The sequence below is a fragment of the Mugil cephalus genome, chromosome 14 (assembly GCF_022458985.1).
Source record: "Mugil cephalus isolate CIBA_MC_2020 chromosome 14, CIBA_Mcephalus_1.1, whole genome shotgun sequence".
Taxonomy (NCBI): Eukaryota; Metazoa; Chordata; class Actinopteri; order Mugiliformes; family Mugilidae; genus Mugil; species Mugil cephalus.
The window spans coordinates 3514008-3530837 of record NC_061783.1 but is presented as its reverse complement, the minus strand read 5'-3'; the positions used below and the strand labels follow the sequence as shown (position 1 = coordinate 3530837).

Sequence of the window (16830 nt, the reverse complement as noted above, 5' to 3'; positions counted from 1 at the left end):
AGCACTGTGGATGTTGACTTCCCCTTTAGCCGCAGACCCCTTCCATGTAGGGAGAAAAGCTGTGGGCGATGCAGGTGGATGCCCCTGTGGTTTCCTGGATAGCACTCTGTCTTGCCAAGGGGATGCAGTTGGTACGATTCCAGGGGCCGCCTCAAGGCATCGACCTTTTATCCCTCATTTACTTTCTTATATCGGATATGAGCTCCCACCTCTAAAACTCTGTGGGAGTCTCAGTCACGGGATTTATCACCATTGAAAAGGATAATGTTAGGTGGTATCTGTATGGAGTCATATAAGTCATCCAGGTTGTAAAATTGATGTTATAAAATAATGTAAGCAGCAGGCAGCTGATGACACAGCTCCACACTGACCATTAAATAAATGTCTTTTTTAAACACTATTACCCTGCTAGGCAGTTATACGAGACAGAATATTAGACTTTTAACTATTACGACATTATTACAGGTACCGTATATCTGCTGTTGATAATATGGGCCGACGTTTACATCTGAATCACCACTGAAGCAAGAAACATGAATTTTTATACTGCACAAGCTGACATTTCTTCTTGTGAACATGAATTCTGGCCTTTAACACTGTATTTGCATGGTGGAAACAATGACTTTATCTCAATGTTATTATAAGGCAGTAAAATTAAATCCATTTTTTTTTTTTTTTGGTATAGTTTTGTTGTGAAAATGGGTCTTTTAGTTTCAAACTACAAACATTTAATGACATTAAATATCCACCCATATCCAGGAAATCCTTTTCTACCCCCTTCCATTTTCCATAGGCACGTGATACTGTGCAGGTCGTGGGCTGAGGTCACCAAAGATCAACAAACCGTTAACTGTGAATTGTGTAATATAAAGGTTAGTTAGCGTTCCTTTTTTATTATTTATAATGTGGTAAATGGTTTGTAAAATGCTCAGAATCACTTGTTGCTTTATGGCAACTACATGTAAATGCATATATCAAATATGTGCATTCAGTTTAGCACTAGACAAGATTATGTCTGCGTTTAAGTATATTACTTTTATTTTGTCATTTTCAAAGAAACACTATAGGCAACACTTGACAGGCAACAAAAACACTGTGACATACTGTATGTACAATTACATACTACAATGTTATTATCGACAATATATATTTGACATTACAAACTACAAGTAAAAATATACTAACCTCACTGTATAAACGTCAAGTTATTAATTTTTTAAAGTGTGAGTTTGACTTGTCAGCCTTGTTTTCATATTTTGTTTTTATGGCATTTCCACGGCTGTGCAATTACACTTAATTTTTATTTCCTCTTTCCCCAGTTTTATTTGAAATAATTACATTATATGAGCATTTTTTAAGTAAGAAAACCCATAACATGACATTTTTACAAAGTAATAATTGATGCCATAGAAGTAGTAAAGTACGCTCAGAAGCCGATATTTTGGTTATACTCTTTTCCACATTGCAATCATAATCACAATGACAACTAATTGTACGTTTGTGTTGTATTAGCAATGAATGTTCAGTAAAATACCTGCCCTCTAACCTTGGATTTTCAAGCAGGAAGCAATAAAGGAAGGATCACTCTTTCTGCTTCCCCTCCAGGGCATTTTTGTCTCTGTTTGTGCTTCAGAATACATATCTGAGCAGATGACTTATGTGTAAGCACAACAGGCTTTTAGTTCCAGCATGAACTTTCTTGTTTTGATTTTTTTTGTTGTTTTCGCATCTTGTATTCTACATTTTACATCAGTGAAGCTTATTCCAGAGCTGTGCATGTGATTAATTAGTTTGACGTCACATCTTCTTTATCGATTGTGCAGCAAGGAATTGATTATTCACAAGTGAAATTAAAAGAAATATATGTTCCCACAGTCGTAGCCAGTGGTTATATAGGTAAACATAGAGACTGAGCTCTTCTTATTGAAGTCATGGAAAGTGGAAATGCCAGTTATGGTTCATATGTAACAGCAACAAATGCTCTTGGAGGTAGAATGCTGAACATGCAAATCTCGTGACTCAGTCTTCTACCTGTTTAGATGGATGTTGGATAACATTATCATTTATTCACATGCCCCAAAACGTCAATCGGATGGGAATGTTTTAAACATGAGCAATGTGTGTGCCTGCTGCGGAGCATTGAATCTGCTGGAAAGGCAACAAACGAAGAAGACGTGCCTATCCCAACTTTGCTCACCACAAAGAAAGAAAGAAATGCTTAAAGATAACTGAGGATGATCCATGTCTTCACTTGCACTGCCCGTGTTAATACTGGTACATCATTCTTCAGAATTTTTAGCCTGGAAAACAGTCAAACTTCCCTGACCACTTTTTTTTTTTTTTTTGGTTGAACTAATCAAAGTCACAGAGAGATGCAGTTTGAGATGAGCCTTCACACTGGGTTTCACAGCAATTCCCTCAGCACAGACTTACCATTCTAAACACCTTAAAATGCTTCTCCTTTTTTTTTTTTTTTTTACCTCCAGTATCCCCCTTTAGATCCCTTCTGGATTTGAATAAACCACCTGAAGCCCCACTTTCAAACAGTATCATGAACCAATCAGGCATAACATTACGTCTACCTTGTGTAGGTTTCCCTTGTGCCTCCAAAAGAGTTATGACTCATCAGAGAATGGACATGGGTCTTCTGAGGGTGTCCTGTGGTGTCTGGTAACAGGTTGTTGTTACTGGGGGCTTTTGGGTCCTATGGGTTGAGGGGAGGGGTCTCTGTGGATCATCCCACAGATACTTGATCAGTTTGGGATCTAGTGAATTTGGAGGCCAGGTGCTGTTCTTCTTGTTTTTTTCTTAGTTGTACCTAAACTGTTTTTGTGTGTGTGTCTCTGTCAGTCAAAAGTTTGACACAGAATTGTCATATGATGGTCAACGTTATATATTTCTCCTGCAATATATTTTCCTATTGTGTTATTTTGGTTATTAGGGGAACACTAGTGTCCATGTAACCATGGCTACTGCTGACTAAGACAATTAGCAAACATTTGCATTTGAGAGGCTGGAACAAGTACATTTTGGCCATTTTGTTTTTATGTTGATTTACGAATCAGCTAAAATTGATTGAACTCAAGATAATTTAATTAAATATGGCGTACTCGAAAAGATTCTAACTAGATTGCGTTCAAACGCATTATTATCCATCCCTTAATAACTGGCGACAGATTCTCACACTTTCTGATTAAAGCACTGCCATCACGCTGAGACAAACTAGGTTTTACTGGATTTCTGACGCAGGGAGAAATCTCTAAATCCGTCCACCAATCCACATGGCCGCACCCTTCCTGACGGCTTGGAGGGGAGGCGGCAGGTGTCACATTATTAACAACCTGCAGTGGTCCGATAACACTGTAGCAATAGATTAGACAAGGCAGAGCTGGCTCTTCTTCCCGGGGAGGTTTAGGTTATTTAATGCAGCCTGTCTTAATCCCACACACTATAACAGAAAGGCCTGTCCAAAAAGTCCATCTGTTCCCCGCATATAGGCGTCTCAAATGTATAAAGTTCTCAACGTCTTGAAAAGTTTTGGGCACATTTGATGTCACTGGTTTTGCATAGCAGTCACAGGAGTTTTTTTTTTGATGAATTGAATTTCAGCTTTTCTTTTCTCATTACTATGACCTAGTCAAAATAAACATCAACAGAATATGTGAACAGACTGTACATTGAATATACTTAATATATACTTTAGTATATATACTTTAGCCACGTACTGTTCTCGCCAGTTTCTCATGGTAACCAGTAGAACATGTGCTGACTGAAAATATCTCCTCCTACACTGCCTTCCATTCTCTTTTCTCCTTTGTTACTTGCACGCATAATAAATATAATTATGATAATAGAGACGTGGAAGTCAGTGAACAGCGGAGACCCTCTCCAAAAGTTTTAATGAACAGTATGCAAAGTAAAAAAAAATGTGTTTTGGCATTTGAGTTCTTTTGGCTGACAGATGAGCCGGAGCTGAGAACCATGGGGACCGGCAAAGTGTTCTTTTTGTGTCCCACAAATGTCAGTTGGCTGTAGGCTGCTGCTTTAGGGCACTCGTTTATGTGCAGACATGAATTATGACATGCTGAATGCATTGTAATTGTTGGTGTACAGCTGAATCGAAAGCCAAGGGGGACTTCAGTTTTGCAGTTTTCCGATTTTTAATTTCCTTTATCGATCCCTCATGGGGAAATTCTTTCTGTGCATTTAACTCATGCATTCGTTCACACTCGAGTGTTTGGACTCAAAGCAGTGAGCTGTCATGTGTGTGGGGGGCCTTAAGGCACCTCAGCCATGGACATACTGTCATGCGAGTCCTTCACCTTGTGGCCCCAAAGCTGCTTTGTCGAGTAGATTTCATAAGGCTGTCTGCCACACAGGTGGTTTTGGTTTGGGCGCCTTTTCATTGAATTGGATGAGAAGGTGTGTCAAACTTAAGAATTTCTATTTTTTCATGCCAGTTTTTAGACTAGAACAGCAAGATCGTAAGCATATATAAATTGTTGTGTTTATCTAGCGGCTCTGCTGCTGCAAACATTATTATTGTGTATCTTTTTCTTCTTTCAATAGGGAAGGCGATAAGAAGTAGCATTAAGATAAAGATCAAATCCAGACAATGCCCACATCTGGCTGGGAGCTACACGCTGACTAAGGAAAGATAACAGAAGTAACAGAAAACTGCAAAAATCATTTTGCTTCACTTGTATTCAACATGATAATTTGGATCCCTGTGAAATGTACTGACGCCAATGTTGACGTGACACTAAAAGGCAATTTTGTTTATTTTCCAAGTAAAAATAAATATGCTTGGCTGGCGGATTGTGTCATTCGTCAGTTAAAGTTCATTTCAGTCAGTGCTCGTGACACTGTCGTCCTCTGTGAAGCTGCCAATGGGCTGGCGATGGAGAAGGAGCTCATCAGGGGGAAAGTGGAGGCTAGAGAGTGAGCTGTGAAAGCCTGAAATGTCACCAGTCAGACATACAATCATCCAGCTATTGTTATTGATCAACCACAATATGAATTCCCTGCAGACACGGAGAGTTATGGTCACTGCGCTGATTGAGTGTTCTTGCAGTGGAGTCAGCTCATACCAGAACATCAAAAGAGACTCATGAGCCCATGAGCTTTATACTGGTCTGCCAGCAATATAGTGTTTTTGCATGAACATCCTCATAATTCAAACCTTGTGTTTGGCAGCGGCTCTGGAATGAGCTAATGCCTGTTACATGTGCTGTCAATCACTTTTAAAGTTAACTCAGCAGTCTTTATGACTATGTTGCTGTTACCCTTCAGCCTACCTGAACAATTTGATTGACCCAGTAGATTTTTGCCGTAGCATGATCCTTTACCAACGCAGTCACTCCAGACTGTAGACTGTATAAAGATGGACAATGGAACAGCACCTCCAAGTGAAGCCAAAGTAGAGCCAAGTAGAGCCCCCACCGGTGTCTGGCTGCAGTATAGGTCATAAGCTCAACCCCCTCCATGTGAGTGGATAAGGGACCAACTAAAACTAATATGGTAGATGTCAAATTATTTTTATTAAAGGATGTTTTCTGTCTCTTTAGGTAGTTTTCTGAAATCCTGATGCCTGCTCAAGTGTCCATTTTTCACTTTAGTTATTTGACCTATACAAACAGGATGTGACATCATGATCACCACATGTGGGTTTGCCAACCACATGTGGTGAAGCAGTCCTGTAGTACGGTGAGAGTTGGAAAACATAAATTAATAAATAAAGTGTCCAACATTTCTTTGTAACAGATGGAGGTAGAGCAGGATGCAGTATTAATTAACCAAAAACGCGACCATACTGCACTGTACTGTACAATGTACTGTCCATATTTATATACAGTCTATGCTCCAGACCTACGGAAGTCTTGGTTGGGCTATCCTTTTTCTATTATCTTTCCTGAAACAATATAGGTGCTTAATACAGGAGTTTCAGTTATGTGAACACTACAACACAGCAAACAAGGCAAGACCACTGATTTTCTGTTCCCTGCATTGTCTGGTAACAGGGCTATGGTCGATCCGTAGATAGAGTAGGTCGTCCACGTACCAGAGGGTGTAAGTTTTTCTGAGCAAGACACTGATCACCGAGTCGATCGCATTGCTTGGCACTGGTGTGTGGATGTGTGCGCATATGTGTGAATGAATGAGTAGATTACAGTCACTGTGACTGTAAAGTGCTTTGAGTATCAATATGTAGAACAGCACTTTAAAATAAATACAAGGCCATTTATAAGGCTCAGACCGAAAATGATGATCAGTAGTTAAAGAAACCATCATTGAGTGTTGAAAGATTGAAAGTGGTTGTGTCCTGAAACACGCACATGCTTAATTTTAATTCCACTATAAGGACATCATGCCAATTCGTGCTGTGCCATGATTCTGAACATAAACATGAGTCATTTCAATTTTGAACAAACAAACAACACTTTAAGCCTCTCGAGAGGACAGCCTGCTTTTCATGTTCTTTTTGACAGAATTGGATTTTTTCCAAATGCAGAAGTGAATCTGGAACAAGATCAGAAGCAGAGTGAACTCCTCAGCGGATCTGACTGGCAAGTTGATAGAAAAAAAATCACTTAATACAAAAAACTAAACGATAAAAACTCTTGATGTACCATAGTGACAGATAATGTTTGAATAACGGATGTCAGAAATTTGACAAAGACAGTGTCCTTGTGCCAGGCAGTTCAATAGGATCCCTTCCACTTAGAAACAGGCTGTCTGAACATGCTTTTTTTGTTGAGCGCCAAATCTCTAAGATCCCTGGAGGATTCTTCCACGCTGTAACCTATTTTGCCATGTGTAGTAAGTCTTCAGTGAAAATGCTTCATCTATATGAAGAGGAAAATGTGTGGCCCTCTGGTGTAAAACAGCTGTACAGTAAATATCACAATGAAAAAACACTGCACATAAAGACTCATCAGCAACATGATAGGTATTTTATGTCACCAGAAATGCAAATGGACTTGCCTCCCACACTGATTAATAGCACAGATATTGCCTTTTGAATGGGGAACTTCCTTGACATAACACATAAATACTAGCACCTGTTTTACATTCTCTTCCCGGCTGCTTCGAGCTATTGGTGGAAGTGCAGGAAAAAACATTTACCTGCATGCAAAACACCCTAATCAAAAATAGAGGGAATTTACCCATTTGTTTTTGCACAAAGATCCTTTTTTATCATGTTGGATAGAATGTTTGTAAATATGCCCTGGTTGTATCAGATTTTGTTACTGACATCTTTATGAAATCTTTAAATATGGAATGGTGAGATTTTAAAGTAATTTAACCCGGGAGGGCATCTCACACTTTGTTAATCGTTAATAACACAGACGTCTTTTTGGAACTGATTCTCACCCATTTGGTACTGGTACTTCTGAGCAATTGGCTTTTACAAAGTGTCCCCCTGTTACCTTTGTATTTCTGATGGTAATATAAAAGTCAAAAGTTTGGACACGCCTTCTTGGCATCAAAGCAGGAGACAGGCATCAAAACTATGAATGAACACATACGGAATAATGCAGTTAACATAAAAGTGTGAAAAAATCTTGTGTTTTTTATTTTAGATTCTTCAAAATAGCCACCCTTTGCTTTGATTACTGCTTTGCACAATCTTGGCATTCTGTGAGCTTCACGAGTAAGTCACCTCAAATAGTTTTCCAGTCTTGAAGGAGTTCCCAGAAATGCTGAGCACTTGTTGGCCCTTTTGCCTTCACTCTGCGGTCCACCTCATCCCAATCCACCTCCATTGGGTTTAGGTCAAGTGACTGTGGAGGCCAGGTCATCTGGCACAGCACTCCACCACTCTCCTTCTTGGTCAAATAGCCCTTACACAGCCTGGAGGTGTGTTTGGGATCATTGTAGAGACCATCCATTCCATCTTCATTCTGAGTCACACAAAGACACAACAGGTCTCAGATCTCAGATTTGGACGCATCAGACCAAAGCACAGATTTCCACTGGTCTAATGTCTATTCCTTGTGATTCTAAAGGCCTGGTTAGCACAGTCTCCGCTGAACTGTTGAAGTAGAGATGTGTCTGCTACTAGAACTCTATGTGGCATTTTTCTGGTCTCTAATCTAAGGTGCTGTTAACTTGTGATTTCCTAGGCTGATGACTCAGATGAGCTTATCCAGCAGAGGTGCAGCAGAGGTGATTCTTGCTCTTCCAGTCCTGGGGCGGTCCTCATGTGAGTCAGTTTCGTCATAGTGTTTGATGGTGCACTTGGGGACACAGTCAAATTTTTGCAATTCTAAAGACTGACTGACCCTCAGTCCTTAAGGTAATGATGGACTGTCGTTTCTCTTAACTTAGCTGATTGGTTCTTGCTATACTACGAGTTACAACAGTCAGATAGGGCTGTCAGCTGTGTACCAACCTGACTTCCTTACGACAAAGGGTGACATCATCGTCACCTTCATTGAGAGAAGGCCAAGGGTTTTCAGCACTGTCATCAAAGCAAAGGGTGACTACTTTGAGGAATCTAAGATATAAAACATATTTAGTTATTTAGTTTAGAGTTATTTAACACTTTTTTTCTCTAGTACATACAGTAATTCCATATGTGTTGCTTCATATATTTGTGTCTTCAGCATGTATGAAGTAGAACGTAGTAAAAACAAAGAAAAAATATTCAATGAGAAGGTCTGTCCATTAAATGATTAAAATAAATATTTCTCACATAGTTTTTCAGCTATGATTAAAAACATACATATGTAACATACAAGATGGGCAGCAAAATACAGGCCTTTAGAAGAACCTGGCTAAGATGGAAAAATGTGTGTATGATGAAAATATCAAAGTGCAAAAGAAACAAAGGGAAGGGATGAGTTTAAACACATTATTTTTCTGTCTAGAAACTAATGTGTTAATTCACACCTTTGTTCGCAGACTTCATATCTATCACGACTGCATGAATGCAACGTTTAAACCAGGATTTACTCAAAGGCGTAATACACAGCGTTTGTTGAGTTGTAAACTCAACATTCAATCCTGGTCCCCTGGCCTGACCAGGACGAGAGAGAGAGCAACGGTGGCATAGCAAGCCTGAGTTAATGAAGAGATGCAGCGCCGAGGGGGAAAGAAAATAAAACGCTAGGTTCACCGTGGCATGGATGTTATTTTACAAAGCGTGAATTGTCGTGTCCACTCCCCTGCACAGCCCACTAAGAAGATTACAGTAGATTCAACTTCACTGTCAGTGTGATGAGAACAGGTACAGAGCCCCAGAAAAGCAATTAGCTCCTAACCAGTGCAAAAGTGCAAGAATGTATTATTTACATCAAGTGTACGTATGTACAGAAGTGACAGTACAAGAACTAAGTGCTGCTGTGCCCTCCAGTGCATACACAGTCAGATAAAAGGAGATGGTTCCCTCTTCATCCATAGCTGAGGTGCCTTGAGTGAGCACCTAAATGCATCAAACAGGTCCGCACTGCTCCAAGCATGCTCACTACTCTGTGTGTACAAATAGATGGGTTAAATGGAGAGAACATACTTCCTCAGTATGTAGACAGAAAATAAGAGCTGAATTGTTATCGTTATATTGTTGTTATTCATAGTAGCTCTGCATGGTATGCTTGTAATTACAAATCAGCCTGGAACATACGGCTGGAATATAATGTTATAATATAATAGTAAATTCTCAGTCTTATTGACCTGCCAGTGCATCAGTCATCACAAACTCATGCTGTGTATGGAAAGCACTGAAACATACCAGATGTGTGTTGGTTTTGGGAAACTACTCAAGACTTGGAACAGCACTGCTTTTAAAATACTTCTGTATAAATATCACATAGCTGGAGCTAGACCAATGTGATCCATATACCGATCAGCCACAACATTATGACCCCTGATAGGAGAAGTAAATGACATTGAACGTCTTGTGACACTTCAGTGTTCTGCCGGAAAACAGTTGTTTTGGATCTGGCATTCATGTGGATGTTGTATGTACCACCCACCTAGACCAGACCAGACACCCCCACTCCATAGCAATGACACCCCTTGATGGCAGCAGCCATGCCCAGCAGGATGCAGCCTGACACAGGCATAAAAACGTTTTAGGACCAACTAAAAAACATGCACGAGGTGTTAACTTGGCCTCCAGATTCACTAGATCCCAAACTGATCAAGTATCTGTGGGATGATCCACAGAGGCCCCTCCCCTCCATGCATAGGACCCAAAGGCCTCCATTAACAATATTCTATTACCAGACACCACAGGACACCGCCCATGTCCATTCTCTGATGAGTCACAACTGTTTTGGAGCCACAAGAGAGACCTGCATAATCTTAGGAAGGTGGTCACAATGTTGTGCTTGATCAGTGGATATTGTTTGAAAGCGAGGCTTCAGGTGGCTTATCCAAATCCAGAAGGGATTTAAAGGAGGATACTGGAGAAAAAGGAAGCATTTTAAGGTGTTTAGAATGTCTGTGCTGAGGGAATTGCTGAGAAACCCAGTGTGAAGGCTCATCTCAAACTGCATTGCTCTGTGCTTGTACTCATTGACGCCAGCCTGAAGTGAATAAAGCAGCTGCACAGGTAGGTAAGACACCGGGGGAAAAAAACAACTACAAAAAAAACTTTATTGCTTTAGGCAACTGCAGATGCATGATTGGGTGTGAAGGACGTGACAAATGAGAGTCTACAGTAATCACTGGAAATGCAATGTGGGTAATGTCATTTTGAAATAACTAGTTATGTAATCTTCTGCTGAGCCAGGGTGAATGACTGAAGGTTCATTGGAGTCATGTCATATAAGAATAACATCAACAAAGACATTAAAAAAAAGGCAGGTGAAGGTGTAGCAGAAATCATCACAACATTTTAAAAAACTAAGATTCTATTGAGGCCACAGAAAGCCTTTCTTTCCACACATGCTGGCATACAGTAGTCAGAAGGTGTTAGAGATGCCGCGAGATAACATGGTAAACACACTGACATTCAGTCAAATTATGCAAATATCTTAAAAATAGTAGTTAAAGACAGACAGCTCTGAATGAATGAATGAATGAATGAATGAAAGATTTATTTCAAACATTTAATACAAAAAACTAAATAAAGAAAACTATATTTGAACAGTTTTGCCTGAAGCCTAAGATAGGGCTCATTTGTAGGCTGTTAACTGATTGAGGAAATGAGCACAATAGACTGTAGAAAACCCGGCTTTTTATCTATTATGTTTACGTACCTACAAAACATCATGCTGAGCAGGGTGCACATAAACAGGAGCATACAAGGTCAACTACTGCCCCCAGCCTCGGCCTCTCAGACCTTGTCTCTGTCGTGCTAATGTCAGCTTATAGATCCAGGGTCAGATGTCACTAGTCCAACGTATCAGAGTAGTCTGCCACCCGCACTCAGATGGGTAACCTACATAGTAGGCCGGTAGGCCACCTCAGCACTACAGGACTGGGGTGTAACCACCTTACAATCAGACGGACCGGTAGGAGCATGCAAACATGATGACTGCGTACATCTGCATACAGACTGTAATAAAAACCATCACTGTGCATGCTAACCAGAAACCATGACTGACTGGCATGGTCCGCTGGACGAAAGACAAAGTAGTTCCCAGGACAGTGAGTGCAAACACATCCTGAAATTTGAGAACTAATTGAACCTTCCCTCCCAGACAGACTGACATCTACAGGTGGTTTGTGGTTGTCATTGGTTCCTGAGCATAGAGCACCTTTGTTTCAACGACCTGTGAGAGCATGCTTGTCACGTACACAAACCAGGACATGCAAACATCAATAGCGTGCAAAGCACATACACTATTACAGTTGAAAAATCTATAAATAACACATTGCTGTTGGGCAGCAACATTCTCACCTCCCAAATGTCAAGAGCCAGATAAACAGCCGCATTTTAAATGTGACCACTTTGCATCTCACATTTTATCCACTGAATTTTGAAAGGGCGTCGGGAAGCCAGGAGTCGCATGAGGTTTCCAGCCCCACTGAGAGCCACACAAGCCCTCTGTTAAATCAATAGCTCTAAAAGAGTAGCTTTACAGGAAGCAGGTTTTTTTCACGAATGTCTTAAAAAGCTCAAAGCAGACTAATGGTTGTTTATACTGTGTGCGTGTGTTATTTTTTGTCCAAGCCACCTTCAGTTTGATCCATTAATCTGACGATTGAACCATACTTATCACTTCTTCTTCGCCATCTATTCAAATCTCAGATAGATCTGCCCACACCTTTCAATCCCTCAGTGCCTCCTGAATCCACTTGATGTGCTCAAGCAGGAAACGTAACCACGCTTCTACTTTTTATTGAAATAAAGATCCGGGCTGAAAGTCAATACCAGTGAAAATGAAATACTCCACCACCAAAGGCAGAGTCTACAGCATGAAGGCTCGTAAGATGTGATGCCATCAAATGTAAAAATCTGTAGCTTTTTCATTTTTTATTCCCTGAGTGATGTTATTAGTTGCGGAGCAGAAATTTCACAGAAAAAAAAAAAAAATCCCTCTGGGTTTGCCTTCAACATATCTCCTGGTTTCAGATACTGAATGTTGACGATAGCAGAGTGTTGTATCACTCCTGGGTTGGCCTTATTTTCCTTTCCATTAAAGTGGCCTTCACAAATATTTTAGCCCTGGTTGATTCTGCCAAAGACAGTGGTGCTGACAGTGAATGTGGTTTAACACTACAGGTGACATACTTCTGGTGAGAGCAGAAGTATTTAACGATTGGCCTTTGCTTCATCTTTCTATGCACTACCATTATCAGGTGTTATGCTGCACACGGAATGAGACTGGGAACAGCATGCCGCAGTAAAGGGAGTTGGTTACCTCGGAGCTTCGCCTGCAGCTCTTCATCTAACAGCTCCCTGTGGCTGCCCCTTCGTTTTCCATTACTTCCAAACAATTCCTGTCTCAATTTGCAGGCACATTGTTGATGAACAGTCGCAGTTAAACATATGCCATTGTTCTGTGTCCACTTCATCATAAAAGTCCCTCTGTGCCAATTAAATGCTTTTAATGCGAGGCCGCAACAGCAGGAAATGTTCACTTCCTGAACTAATATCCAGACATCGGTGGCTATTATATTAGCAATAACTTAATGCAGCATTTTTAACCCCAGAGCAGGACATTATTTCAAATTAACAAACTAAAATTAGGCTTTGGGGACTGTTCTTAGTCACTGATTGATATAAATTTGGCAGTTTACTGAATATTTATGGTGTGTTGTTTGAGGGATTGACTCTGGTCTACACAGCTCCAGTGCTGTAAAAATGTCACCTACTACAACAGAATTTAATTGTCACACAAAAGCACAGAAGGACTTTTACGATGCGTGTGTGTTTAACTCGTGGCGTTCATCAAAAATGTGTTCACAAATTGGCACACTGTACGGTACTGTGCTGTTAATTTCACAATACTTCCATCACTCTCAATCCCAGTTGCTATTAGTATGGATTAAAAAGACAATTATTTCAATGAAAATCTGTTTGATCGCCACTCTCAGCAGCCAGGCTGTTTTATTTTTTACCTCAAGTGTTTCTAAAGCTCTTTACTGACATGGAATACGTAGCGTCGCAGGCTTTATCTGGTAAAGTACAGAGGGTTCCATTATGCAAATGTTCCTCTTTAGGCCAAGTTTAGAATGGCTTCAGCCTTGCACAGAAAAGAAATAAATAAAATAAATACAGCCCAATCATTTACTTGAAAGAGACCACTCTGGTTACACATTGGGGACTCTTAACATTGACTGATGCGCAACATCAGTGAGTACAAAAAAAAAAAAGCTTCAGCTATCATCTGGCAAAGAGCTGGGAATGGAAGTGGTTGTATGTGTATTTGTTCCAGAAATGTGACATGAAATGTGACAAAATATACAGTAAAATCGTTAATAGCATCACAACATTCCCTCTGTATTATTATTAGTAATAACAGTAGTGATGTGGCAAATCAAAAACCAGTGAGAAATAGAGAGAACTGCTTCTCATGTAGGGAGCAACAGAGATGAAGACATTTTCCATCAGTCCAAGAGGAGGCTGATTCAAGAGGAGGTGATTATACCTAAAGAATGTTTTAGTGGTTTATATACAAAGACAGTAGATGGATGGATGAGATAAAAAGGATGTGACATCATGTTGACTACCAGTTACCATGCCAACCACTGAGAAATGGTCCTGTAGGGCTGTGAGAATATATATTCATAGACAGGTTGTTTGGATCATTATTATGGTTATTTAATGTTCTGTGTGAAAATACACACAATATTCAAAAACATTCAATACACAGTGTTGGAGACAAATTAGTAGGGCTGACCTGATGAGTTTTGCATTTTGACATTTACCTAAAAAAACTGTTATGATGCTCACAATTTAAGTTAAACCGCCATCATGATCCTTCAAAGGGTTAAATCACACTGAGAGGCACTAAGGAAGCTCGCTCTGTCAGCTCTGCGGGGGCCCCTCTGTAAAGTATATAATATATAGGAATCTTCAGAACTGCAGAATTTTGATTTCCTAAATTTCTCAAGTAGTAAGAGGCGAGCCGGGGAGGAGAAACAATTTCCTCCAAAAGCCAACCCAAAACACTTTACTGTAACTACTCCCTGCAAAGTTGATGACTTCTCAAAACTGAAGATTAGGCGGAAAATCACAGCCCGTGCACTTTCTTTCCCTCCCTGCTTTGTGCCACCTTCTCTCTTTCTCTCTTCCCAACCCCCTTCCCCACCACCACCACCACCGCCACCACCACCCTTCCCCTAGTCTCTGAAGTGTGAACAGACGCTTTGCTGTCTCAGCTGGGCAATCTTTGATCAGTGCGAGGTTGCCAGCCTTCAGTCCGACAAGGTCAGGGGAACGGGTTGATGGTCGGTGTGTTGTCAAAAAGCGGGGAGTCGCCACCTGTTTGACAATAAATTCCGCTCGCTCTCCTATCTACCTGGATCCTTAATGCCACAGCCTTCAAAATGAGTGGAGTCAACAGCCTGTTTTAGAGAAGCGGGCCTATTCATTGATGTGTCCCCAGGTATCCTTGTCAAACGTGCTGTGTTAGACATTAACCAACCTTGGGCTGTATGCTAATCTGCAGTCTGTTGTCAGTTACAAAGCCCTGATCAGCAGACGGGATCCCTTACATATAAGCCTTCCTGCGTATCGGCGTGAGTCTGTGCAGCTGATAAACGACAGAGTTGTTTTTTCTGTTACCACAGAAAGAATGAAATCAACAGGCAAGCTGTGTCGCTGCACAGTCTTTCCCAGTCAGTCTTCAACACAATCCTCTTTGCTGCCCTCCAGGGTGGAATACGAATGACCTGATCAATTTCTAATCAGGACGACCTCGCAGCCTTTCTCTCGTCGTATTACAGTTTTCCCATAAATGCTGTGTACGGAGGGCAGCAGAAATTAAGAGCGAACGTCAGTTAAAGTGTTTTCTGCGGTTCACTTTTCTGATGCATTTCTCACCCTGAGTCGGTGATGGTAGCATCACTGTGGTTCTGCCGTAAATATAGAAGGTGGACTCCTAAACAGAGCAGCAATGTCAGAATGAAATCCAGCCCGGTATAAAGGCAGAGGTTGGCCTTTTCATGTTGAAAAATCAAACCCCAGGAGGTGTGCGTGCTTTGTCGGTCCTGAAAAGCTATGGTCTGAAAAAAAAAATAAAAAATCTTACACTCAAGTTTATCCTGGGAATTGTGTCACCAGCACATTTCAAACTAACTATATAGGTTCTATAGTCGCTCAAATTTTTACTTATTTCTGCGGTTACATCAGACTTAGCTCCTCAGCCCTGACTGCCTGAGGCTGAAGTTCACCTTGACTGACACCGCCTGTCGTGCGCCTAATGTGTTTAAGTGTGAACAGATTTCAAACACCTTGCTATTTTACTCAATTAGTGCACAGCTGGATGAGCCTTTCCAATTCAGTCATTTAATGTATCAATTGCCTTTAGCTATGCGCTGCATATCAGTCACTTATTCATGCTTGGACATCTTGACCTTTTGTCGGTTGCTCGGTGGTGTATTTAAACCTTTTTAACCATTCATCCAGTTATTTGAGCTAGCTTATCATTCCAGCTAAATAACTGGCAATGAATATGTATCTTTACATGTATGTATAACAACGTGCACCTGTCCATAACTATGTGGATGTGTTTGCATGTGTAGTACTTAGCTTAGCTACTAGTTAGCTCTTCTAATTCAACCATCTACTGCCTCTTTTGTTTTGATTTATTACTTATCCTTTACCTTAAGCTTACCTGTGCCTTTCATCAAGTTGTTTTAGCTCTGTATTCTGGCTAAATCATTGACCTGCACCTACGGTTAGCTAGACAGGTCTCCAGACTGTGACTTTTTTTTGTTGTTGTTTTTTTTTTTTTTTCAGACTATGCCAGGATTTTCTTTATGTGTAGTTGCATGCGTCAGACCTGCACACTTGGATTTTCTTTGTCTGAAAGTGAACTGAGCAGGTCGTGTCATCTTCACTTGCTGCTGTGTCTTACTTTATGATCTATGGTGGTGCATCACCAGTGAGGTGGACAAAAATTGGTCAAAAACCACCAAAAGTTTAGTATGTTCAGTACTGTTTAGACCAGGGGTGTCCAAACTTTTTGCAAAGAGGGCCAGATTTGATAAAGTGAAGATGCCTGGGGGCCAATAGTTTGTTCGGACATTTTTTAACTACAAAAGTTTCATGCAAATACACACTGTTATAAAACAATTTTTATTGTCACAATTATCTTTATTTTTCAAATGACAAAATAACCAAATATAAGCCATTCAGGCAGATGTGAACAACTCTAAAACCACAAATTCTGCCTTTCATTCATATCTGGAGAGTCAGATAACATTGAA

At 40.5% G+C, this 16830-nt stretch overlaps 1 protein-coding gene across 2 annotated transcripts in view; it reads left to right on the top strand.

Moving 5' to 3' along the window:
- LOC125020581 (CMP-N-acetylneuraminate-beta-galactosamide-alpha-2,3-sialyltransferase 1-like) overlaps positions 1 to 16830 on the top strand; it is a 72427-nt gene that overhangs the window by 20164 nt on the left and 35433 nt on the right. The window contains exon 2 of one of the 2 annotated variants that reach the window (XM_047606016.1): positions 8127 to 8206. The exons of the other annotated variant lie outside the window; for it this stretch is intronic. The gene's annotated coding sequence lies outside the window, so the exon portion shown is untranslated. The remainder of the gene's footprint in view (positions 1 to 8126; positions 8207 to 16830) is intronic. 2 annotated transcript variants of the gene reach the window in all.